The 8446-nt window shown below is 35.4% G+C and overlaps 1 long non-coding RNA gene across 5 annotated transcripts; it reads right to left on the bottom strand.

The window, feature by feature from the left end:
- Positions 1-400: 400 nt before the first annotated feature.
- Positions 401-3799, bottom strand: LOC113361971. Of its 5 annotated transcripts, none has more exons than XR_003365461.1 (8): positions 3663-3799; positions 3371-3492; positions 3164-3281; positions 2612-2785; positions 1766-1857; positions 1415-1482; positions 1087-1294; positions 401-836 (listed from the first exon to the last, which is right to left on the bottom strand). It is a non-coding gene; the product is annotated as an uncharacterized LOC113361971 (long non-coding RNA). The 5 variants fall into 5 exon arrangements; XR_003365464.1 differs by having other exon boundaries at positions 472-727; positions 1150-1294; XR_003365463.1 differs by having other exon boundaries at positions 472-836; positions 1150-1294.
- Between the last annotated feature and the right edge of the window lie 4647 nt (positions 3800-8446).

Consider the following 8446-nt stretch of genomic DNA (forward strand, 5'->3'; position numbering starts at 1 on the left):
AGAACACACAACTACAAAGAAAATAGTTGGGTCTGGCTCACTACAAAAATTATCACCTTTAGCTACGCCGAGAGTTTGTGGCAATTGCTCAAAAATCCGTGGCAAAAGATACTTTGCCACGGCTAGCAGGGCGTAACAAATAATCCAGTGGCTAATGGTATTAGTCACGATCTCAGCCACGACCGGACAGTGTGGCAATTGGCTCATGATCATTTGCCACGACTGGCAGCCGTCTCTATTGATTACACATGTTTGCTATGTTTTTCGTACTTGCCACATATTTGGCCGTGGTAAAAGGTCACTCCTCATTTCTTATATATTCTGTCTATGAGCCATAGGTAGGTTTTTAGCAAGTATTGACAGTGCATACTAAGCTCATTCACCGAAAATACAAATAGGAAAATATTAAAAGCTTTCATTCATTTATTAATGAAAATAAAATACATAAATTTAAAACACAAGTAAGCTACTAAGTCAAATTATACAATCGCCAATTCTTGATATTGAAACGAAACAAAATCATGATTGACAAGAGGTACTAGAAAAGGAACAACTTTAGGGGTAAATTTATTTAATCAAGATTACGTGGGTAAATTTACTTTAATCAAGATTGCGTTTGCCCGAGTTCTCCATACGTACTTGCTTCATTTACTTTATAGTCAAGAGGTGCATCCTAGGATTTTCTACTGCCACCACTAGACCTCCCAGCAGCTTTAAGGGTATTTTCCTGAATTTCACCGCAAATAATACTTAGTTATTGCCCCTTCAGATTTATCGAGTGAAATTCTTTTTCGCCTAACATAAATTTAATGAAATTAGAGAGCCTTGAGCATCAGCTGCCATAAACACCATAAGATGAGGTCACAAACACAAAAATGGTAAAAGATATTTCCCATTAAAAAATGATGTGTCATGAATTTTAAAGAATCTAGTTTCATGTGCAAACAAAAAATCAAACATTCAATGGACAAGGAAGCATCTTCCATTTATAAAAAAGGAAATACAAGGTTGTAGTGAATTATAGGGTTGTGTCCAAGCCCAAGCTATCAGGGTAAAATAAATGCAATTGCAAATATAGAATTCTACCTCACTGGAGATTTGGCAAGTAATTCGTCACATCAGTACCGACGCCAAGGAGTATGAACTTACTGAATCTATAAGTAGCTTCAAGCTTCATTTTCCACTGCAATCTGTCGTTTCCAGTCATAAGCTCTAGGGCCACCACTTCGAAGTTGTATACATCATTTTGTTAGTGGATGTTCCTCGTATAATATACTCCGGGTCCATGCCTCCACTGCCAATAAAGTAACAAACAAATTAGAACGTGTATTCTACTATTGAGATCCATTAAGATCCTAGTTACAATCCAAAATATGTTAGGAAACAAAATTATACATCTTCTTGTTTTTCTTACATTGTTCCTGCAACTGCAAGTCTGGTGTTGATATGTGTACAAGAAATTTAGAGAGCCTTGAGAATCAGCTGTCAATAACCAACATAAGATGAGGTCACCAAACATAAAACATAAAAATGGTAAAAGATATTTCCAATTAAAAAAATGAGTTGTCATGAATTTTAAGAAGAATGCATATTCACATGTATACAGAAGCAAACATTCATTAGATAACTAAGCATCTTCCATTTATAAACAAGAAAGATCGGTATAAGAAAGTACCAAACTCACGTTTCAGAAGAACCAAAGGGTTCAAACGCTTCATACTTTTAGAAAGATGGAAATGGATTGTATTTTTGGAACTCTACTTACGATTGTATTTTTGGAACTCTAAGCTCTTTAACTAATTCCCATTGTTCTTCCTCGGGGTTTAATCTCTCTATGTCGCCACCAACATATAAGACCTGTATTTACCAAAAAATAAATGCACTAAGAAACCTCAAACCAAAATTTCACTATAAATACAAAGCACAATAATTGCATTAACATAATATTCACCTTATGCTTTTTTTTTGGCAGGTACAAAAGAATCAATCATTCAATAAAATCTTCATGAAATATGCGGAGGATCAGGTATAATGTAACTTATGTAAGAAATGTACTTATAATAGTGGAAAAAATTAAAAAAAAAAAACGAATATACGATGCACGAGAAAAACACAACGCAATAATAATTCTTAACTTGTATATGATTATGGATCAGCACACCAACTCCCTAAATGATTATGTAAGCAATGTACTTATAGTAGTATCATATAGTATTATAGTCCACATACTTCAGTGCCAGTGGTAACCTGTGAGAAGTTGTGACCTTACCCTGTATAAACTGTGATCGAAATTAAAAAATGCACAACACACATTTGTACTCTATAATCATAATTTATATTCACGTTCGATTATCAGGCAACCAAATCTTGATCTTCTTACCGACCATTTTCTTGTCAGCATCGTTTTGATAAATAACTAGAACTCAAAAAGACATTAGCTTGTCACAAGTAACAATGACCTAAAAAAATGGTTAAATGCACCACATATGCAATAAGATACATTTTCAACTTAACGTCATACCAACTAAGAGAACCGAAATTGGATGAAGGATATCAGATCATTAAGCAGATAAGTTTAAGACTAGAGATAACTATGAGAAAGATGTTATACCAGCTCCATCTCATCGGCCTGTGGTTATTATGCTCATCCTCCCAGGCTTCTGATCATCTGCCACCTGAGATTACCTTGGATGTAGGCGTGATCTAGGAATGCATTCAACCCTTTCTAATACCATTGCATCATCCTTGATAAATGGTTTATCGCTCCATCCGAATCCCAATAACTCTACCACATACATTTCGTAAATATTTGTTTATACATTATAAGAATATATAACCAAAATCAATCCTTAAATAATAAATATTACTATCATTCAATCACTGACCAAAATTTATTCCATTTAGTTGAGGAAAATAATGTGAAGTTAAGTAAAACTTCAAAACAAACACTAAAAGTTGCAATTCTCGAATTTATAGTGCTACAACAAAATAAAATTGAACTCACAGATGACATTTGATCTCATAATTGATTGAAATATTTTGAACAACGGTATACACATACGTTTCTAAGTTCATACAATCTACTTATCTTTACTCCATCAGCATGAAAAATAGAAAGGAAAAATTTAAACCTCTAATGAAATTGAAATGTAGAAGTACCGACCATGGATTAACACAATCAGAATTCTTTGTCCTTGTTCTATGTAATGAACTGGATTGATTTACCACAAAATATAATCCGAATTTCAGTTTGTAATTTCCTCAAACACAGATCACGCGCTCTAGTATAATAATACAGAAACTTATAAGTAAATAAATAGCGAATTCGGGTGAATCACAAAGAAAAACTGAAATTAAAGGATAATCGTACCAGAAAATTAAAGGAACAAGTAGAAAATTTTATTTCCATCTTGTCGGACATACAACCCGAGGTATAGGTCAATGAAGCATTCCAGCAAAATAAAGAAATTGTTTGATTTCTTCAATTCGAACCTATACAAGTATGAAAGAAATAGTTTAAATTGAAGAAGATAAACTACTATATGACAAAAAAAATTATGAACGAACTAAAATTAAGTACAAAACAAACTAAAATACTACTTCAAAGCCCTAAGTTCAGAAAATAAAAAGAAAGAACTAAATCTACACAAACCCTAACTTACCTGCAACATTTATTTTACGTCTAGAGAGGTTTAAAGTATCGGTGTTTGTTTTTCTGAGATACATGGTCGAAGAAAAAGAGAAGAAGACAGTTGAGGGGGACTAAGGAGTGGGGAGTTATTTTGATTCTCGGGTGAAACATGGGCTGTTCGTGTGAATGTTTTTACGGATTAGCTACGACGGTACCTTTTATGCCGTGACAAAAATCCCACAGTACCCACGGACCCACTGTGTCTTGACTAGAGGCCATTCGACAGATTCCCTCCTTATAAAACTGGACTCGTGGCAAATTAACATTTGGTCGTAGCAAATGAGTGATCTATTTACTATGACTACCGATCAGGTGTGGAAAAATGTGATCACTAGCCACGGATCCATGAATCCGTGGTAATAGGGTCGTGGCTAAAACTCAATAATTTTGTAGTGGCTTCAGAATCCCAATGAAGTCTTTAAGTCGCTAACCTATAATGGTTTTAGAAAAACCTAGGTTAAAGGAGAATCGACTCTAGTCGCAACTAGTATATAACAAGATGTGTGGGGATATGTTTCCCAATTGCTAGAGTTCTCCCTTATATAGTCTTCAAATCAGGGTTTGCAATCAATGCTATCTTGGTAACAAAGCATTTTATATTCACCATTAGATGTCGGTGCGCTTAGTTCTTGAGTGCTCAATAGGATTCTCAGTGATGCGAATTTCCCTAGAGTTATCACAAAAGATTTTCATTATTCCAGTGTCAATTCCATAATCAGCAAACATTTGTTTCATCCATAGAAGTTGAGTACAACATGATCCTGCAACAACGTATTCTCCTTCACATGTTGAGAGAGATTGTGAATTTTGTTTCTTGCTATGCCAAGCCACAAGATTCCATCCTACATACTGGAAACCTCTAGATGTACTCTTTTTGTCTTCCACACATCCTGCCCAATCAACATCTGAATAGGCAGTAAGATTAGTGTTAGTATCAAGAGTATAAGAAAGACCATACCCGATAGCGTGTTGAATGTATCGCATGATCCTTTTTGCAACTGCAAGATGAGACTCCTTTGGATTAGCCTGAAATCTAGCACAACAACCAACACTAAAAGCAATATTAGGTCTAGTAGTTGTGCGATAGAAAAGGCTTCCAATGATAGATCGATAAAGTTTTTGATACACACTTACTCCTTTCTCATCTCGATGTAATTTACCAGTGATGGGCATAGCAGTCAGTTTTGGAGTTGACTTATCAAGACCGAACCTTGTCACAAATTCCTTAGCATATTTTTCTTGAGATAAGTAAATTCCATCCTTATGTTGTTGAATCTGTAATCCTAAAAAAAATTTAATTCACCAACATTGCTCATTTCAAACTTCTTACCAAGAGAGACTTGAAAATCTTTTGCAAGTTTCTCAGATGTTGATCCATAGATGATATCATCTACATAAACTTGATAAATAACAACATCTTTCCCACTTCATTTGGTAAACAATGTTTTATCAGCTCCACCTCTCGAAAAACCTTTCATAAGAAAAGAAGTAGTTAGTTTTTCGAACCAGGCACGAGGTGCTTGTTTTAACCCATATAATCCCTTTTTAAGATTAAGGACATGATTTGGGAAATCGGGATTTTCAAATCCCTTAGGTTGAGCGACATAGACCTCTTCCTTTAAATTTCCGTTTAGGAACGCGGATTTTAAGTCCATTTGAAACTGCTTAATATTAAGAAAACAAGTATGAGTTAATAAGAAACGAATGGACTTATGCGTGCCACATGAGCAAAGGTTTCTTCAAAGTCGATACCTTCAATCTGTGAATATCCTTGAGCGACAAGTCTGGATTTATTTCTGATAATGGTTCCATATTCATCAGACTTGTTCTTGAATATCCATTTGGTACCAACAATATTGATATTGGAGAGACAAGGTACAAGCTCCCATACATCTTGTCTTTGAAATTGATTTAACTCTTCATGTATTGCATTCACCCGAAAGGGATCACTAAGAGATTCATCAATATTTTTCGGTTCTACTTGCGATAGATAATAGCAAAAATTGCAAATATTTTGAAGATGTCATCTCGTCTTAGCTGTAGAATCATTTCCTCCAATAATACTGTTAATATCATGATTGCTTTGAACCCAGAGGTGCCGAGTAGGATCACATTCTTGTTCAACAAGAATAGCCTGGTTAGGGCTTTTCTCCTCGTCACTAGAAATGTTAGGATCAACAACTATTGGAACAACTTCTACTGATTCTTGAATTTCCTTGAATTTCTCAATTGTCTCAGTTGGAGGAAATTTAGCATGAGATCTATCATGACGAAAATTGCTCAGATAATCGATGATGACGTTTGCAGATTCCATCATACCTTGGGTTATGAAATTATAAACTCGAAAACCACGACTATCAGATGCATAGCCAATAAAGATACCTTCATCGCTTTCGGAATCAAATTTCCTTTTCTATTCTCGATCTTTCAGAATGTAGCACTTACTTCCAAACACTCTGAGATAGTGTAGGTTGGGTTTCTTACCGTACCACAACTCATAAGGAGTATTTAGGGTTCTTGACCGTCGGAAGACACGGTTGATCAAATAGCATGTTGTGAAAACAGCTTCTTCCCAAAACTTCAACGGTAAGTTTTTGTTATGGAGCATTACCCTTGCCATTTCCTGAATGTTCCTATTTCTCCTTTCTGAAACTCCATTTGCTCGTGGAGTAATGGGTGGTGAGTATTGTTGAATAATCCCCAGTTTGTCACAAAATTCAAACACCTTAGTGTCTTTGAATTCAGTTTCACGATCACTTCTAATTTTCTTTAACTTGCGACCTTATTCGTTCTGGATTCTATTAACAACAATTTTGAATTCATCAAGGATTTCATTCTTATGAGCTAAAAAATCTACCCAGGTGAATCTGGTGTAATCATCTACCATAACTAAATCATACTTCTTCCCAGCAATAGTAGGTTGTTGAATAGGGCCGAAGAGATCCATATGAATTAAATCATGTGGAGCTTTAGTGAGAATATCTCGAGATGATTTATGTGGAACTTTCGTTTGTTTACCCATTTGACAGGCACCACAGACACCCTCAATGTTGGCATTGATTTTGGGAACACCTCTAACAAGTTCTTTGTTGATGATCTTAGTTAGAAGGCGATAATTGATGTGACCAAAATGTTCATGCCAAAGATGAGTAGATTCCACCTTAGTCAAATTGCAACAATTTCTAAACTGAGTATCTAAAAGATAACAGTTATTTTTACCACGAGTTCCCTGAAAAATTACTTTTCCAGTGTTGTCTACAATGTCACATCCATTCGCATTGAAGACAACTTTATGGCCTTTGTCACAAATTTGACTAACAAAAAGAAATTAGCAGTCATACCTTTAACGTATACTATCATGAATTTTAGGATCCCCAGGCAGTTTGATCGTCCCCTTCTTGCTTATGTAGCAACAACTACCATCTCCGAATGTTACTGGTCCTCCTTCAAAGTCGTTTTAGTTCACAAACCACGAAAGATCTCCAGTCATATATCGGATACATCCACTATCAAGGAATTATTTAAAGGGTGAAGTTGATTGTAGAGCAAAATCTCCCATACTAACACTACTGATTGGGCTTTCTAGTTAGATTTGTACACTTTAGAGAGAAGAAAACAAATTTTTATCTTTCTTGTGAAGATTAGTAGCAACCATTAAACGTTTCTTGAAAGATATACATGTATGTTGAAAATGATTATGAGAACCACAAAACATACATAAACCAACACCTTTAAACTCATCTGAGAGGTTCTGAGTCGCATCAGGTTTCACAAAGCCTAAACCTCGCTTATCTCCTGACTTTCGATAATTCTTCATGGAAGAATTAAAGGAGTTATTCATATCCATAGAAGTAACTTTGACTGACTTCAAGTCCTTATAATTTGCATTAGCTGCAACAAGATCAGAATTGATCCGGATTTGTTCATCCAACTTCTTCTGGAGATTAACTAGCTCTTTAGAACATTCTCAAAGAGATTTTACTATCCATAGAGTCATATTGATACAAACACACACTTATGAGGTCTTAAACGTGTTTGCCTGCTCTGATCCCAAATGAAAAATCGGTGGTCTAACAACCACACCCAATATTTCGTTTCGGCAATCTGTATGGACTAACTCCAATATAATTCCAAGAGAATCAACTAGACAGTCAGACTCAATCAAGGTTAATATATCCAAGAGTTATATCTCTGTTACTCAATGTAATCAACAAATCCAACAGATAGAAATCCGCGAGCCTGATTATTATGAGAAACAACTTGGATAGTACCAAAGACCAATATCCAAGCGTCAATCAATTTCAATCAACAACCAAAGGTTGGATTTATCAATTAATTGAACTACGCACAACCTGTGATATTTCAATTATATAAAAATATAATGCGGAAAAGAAATAACACAGACACCAGAAATTTTGTTAACGAGGAAACCGCAAATGCAAAAAACCCCGAGACCTAGTCCAGATTTGAACACCACACTGTATTAAGTCGCTACAGACTCTAGCCTACTATAAGTTAACTTCAGACTGGAATGTAGTTGAGCCTTAAACAATCTCACACTGATTAAGGTACAGTCGCGTTCTTTATGCCTGTGAGTCCCAACAGGACTCTACGTACTTGATTCCCTTAGCTGATCTCAGCCAACAACTACAAGTTTCTAAGACCCAAAGTCGAAGACTTGATAACCAAATCTGTCTCACACAGAAAAGTCAATTAAATAGATAAACCTGTCTCCCACAGAAATACCTACGAGTT

This window comes from Papaver somniferum, chromosome 3 (assembly GCF_003573695.1).
Source record: "Papaver somniferum cultivar HN1 chromosome 3, ASM357369v1, whole genome shotgun sequence".
NCBI lineage: Eukaryota > Viridiplantae > Streptophyta > Magnoliopsida > Ranunculales > Papaveraceae > Papaver > Papaver somniferum.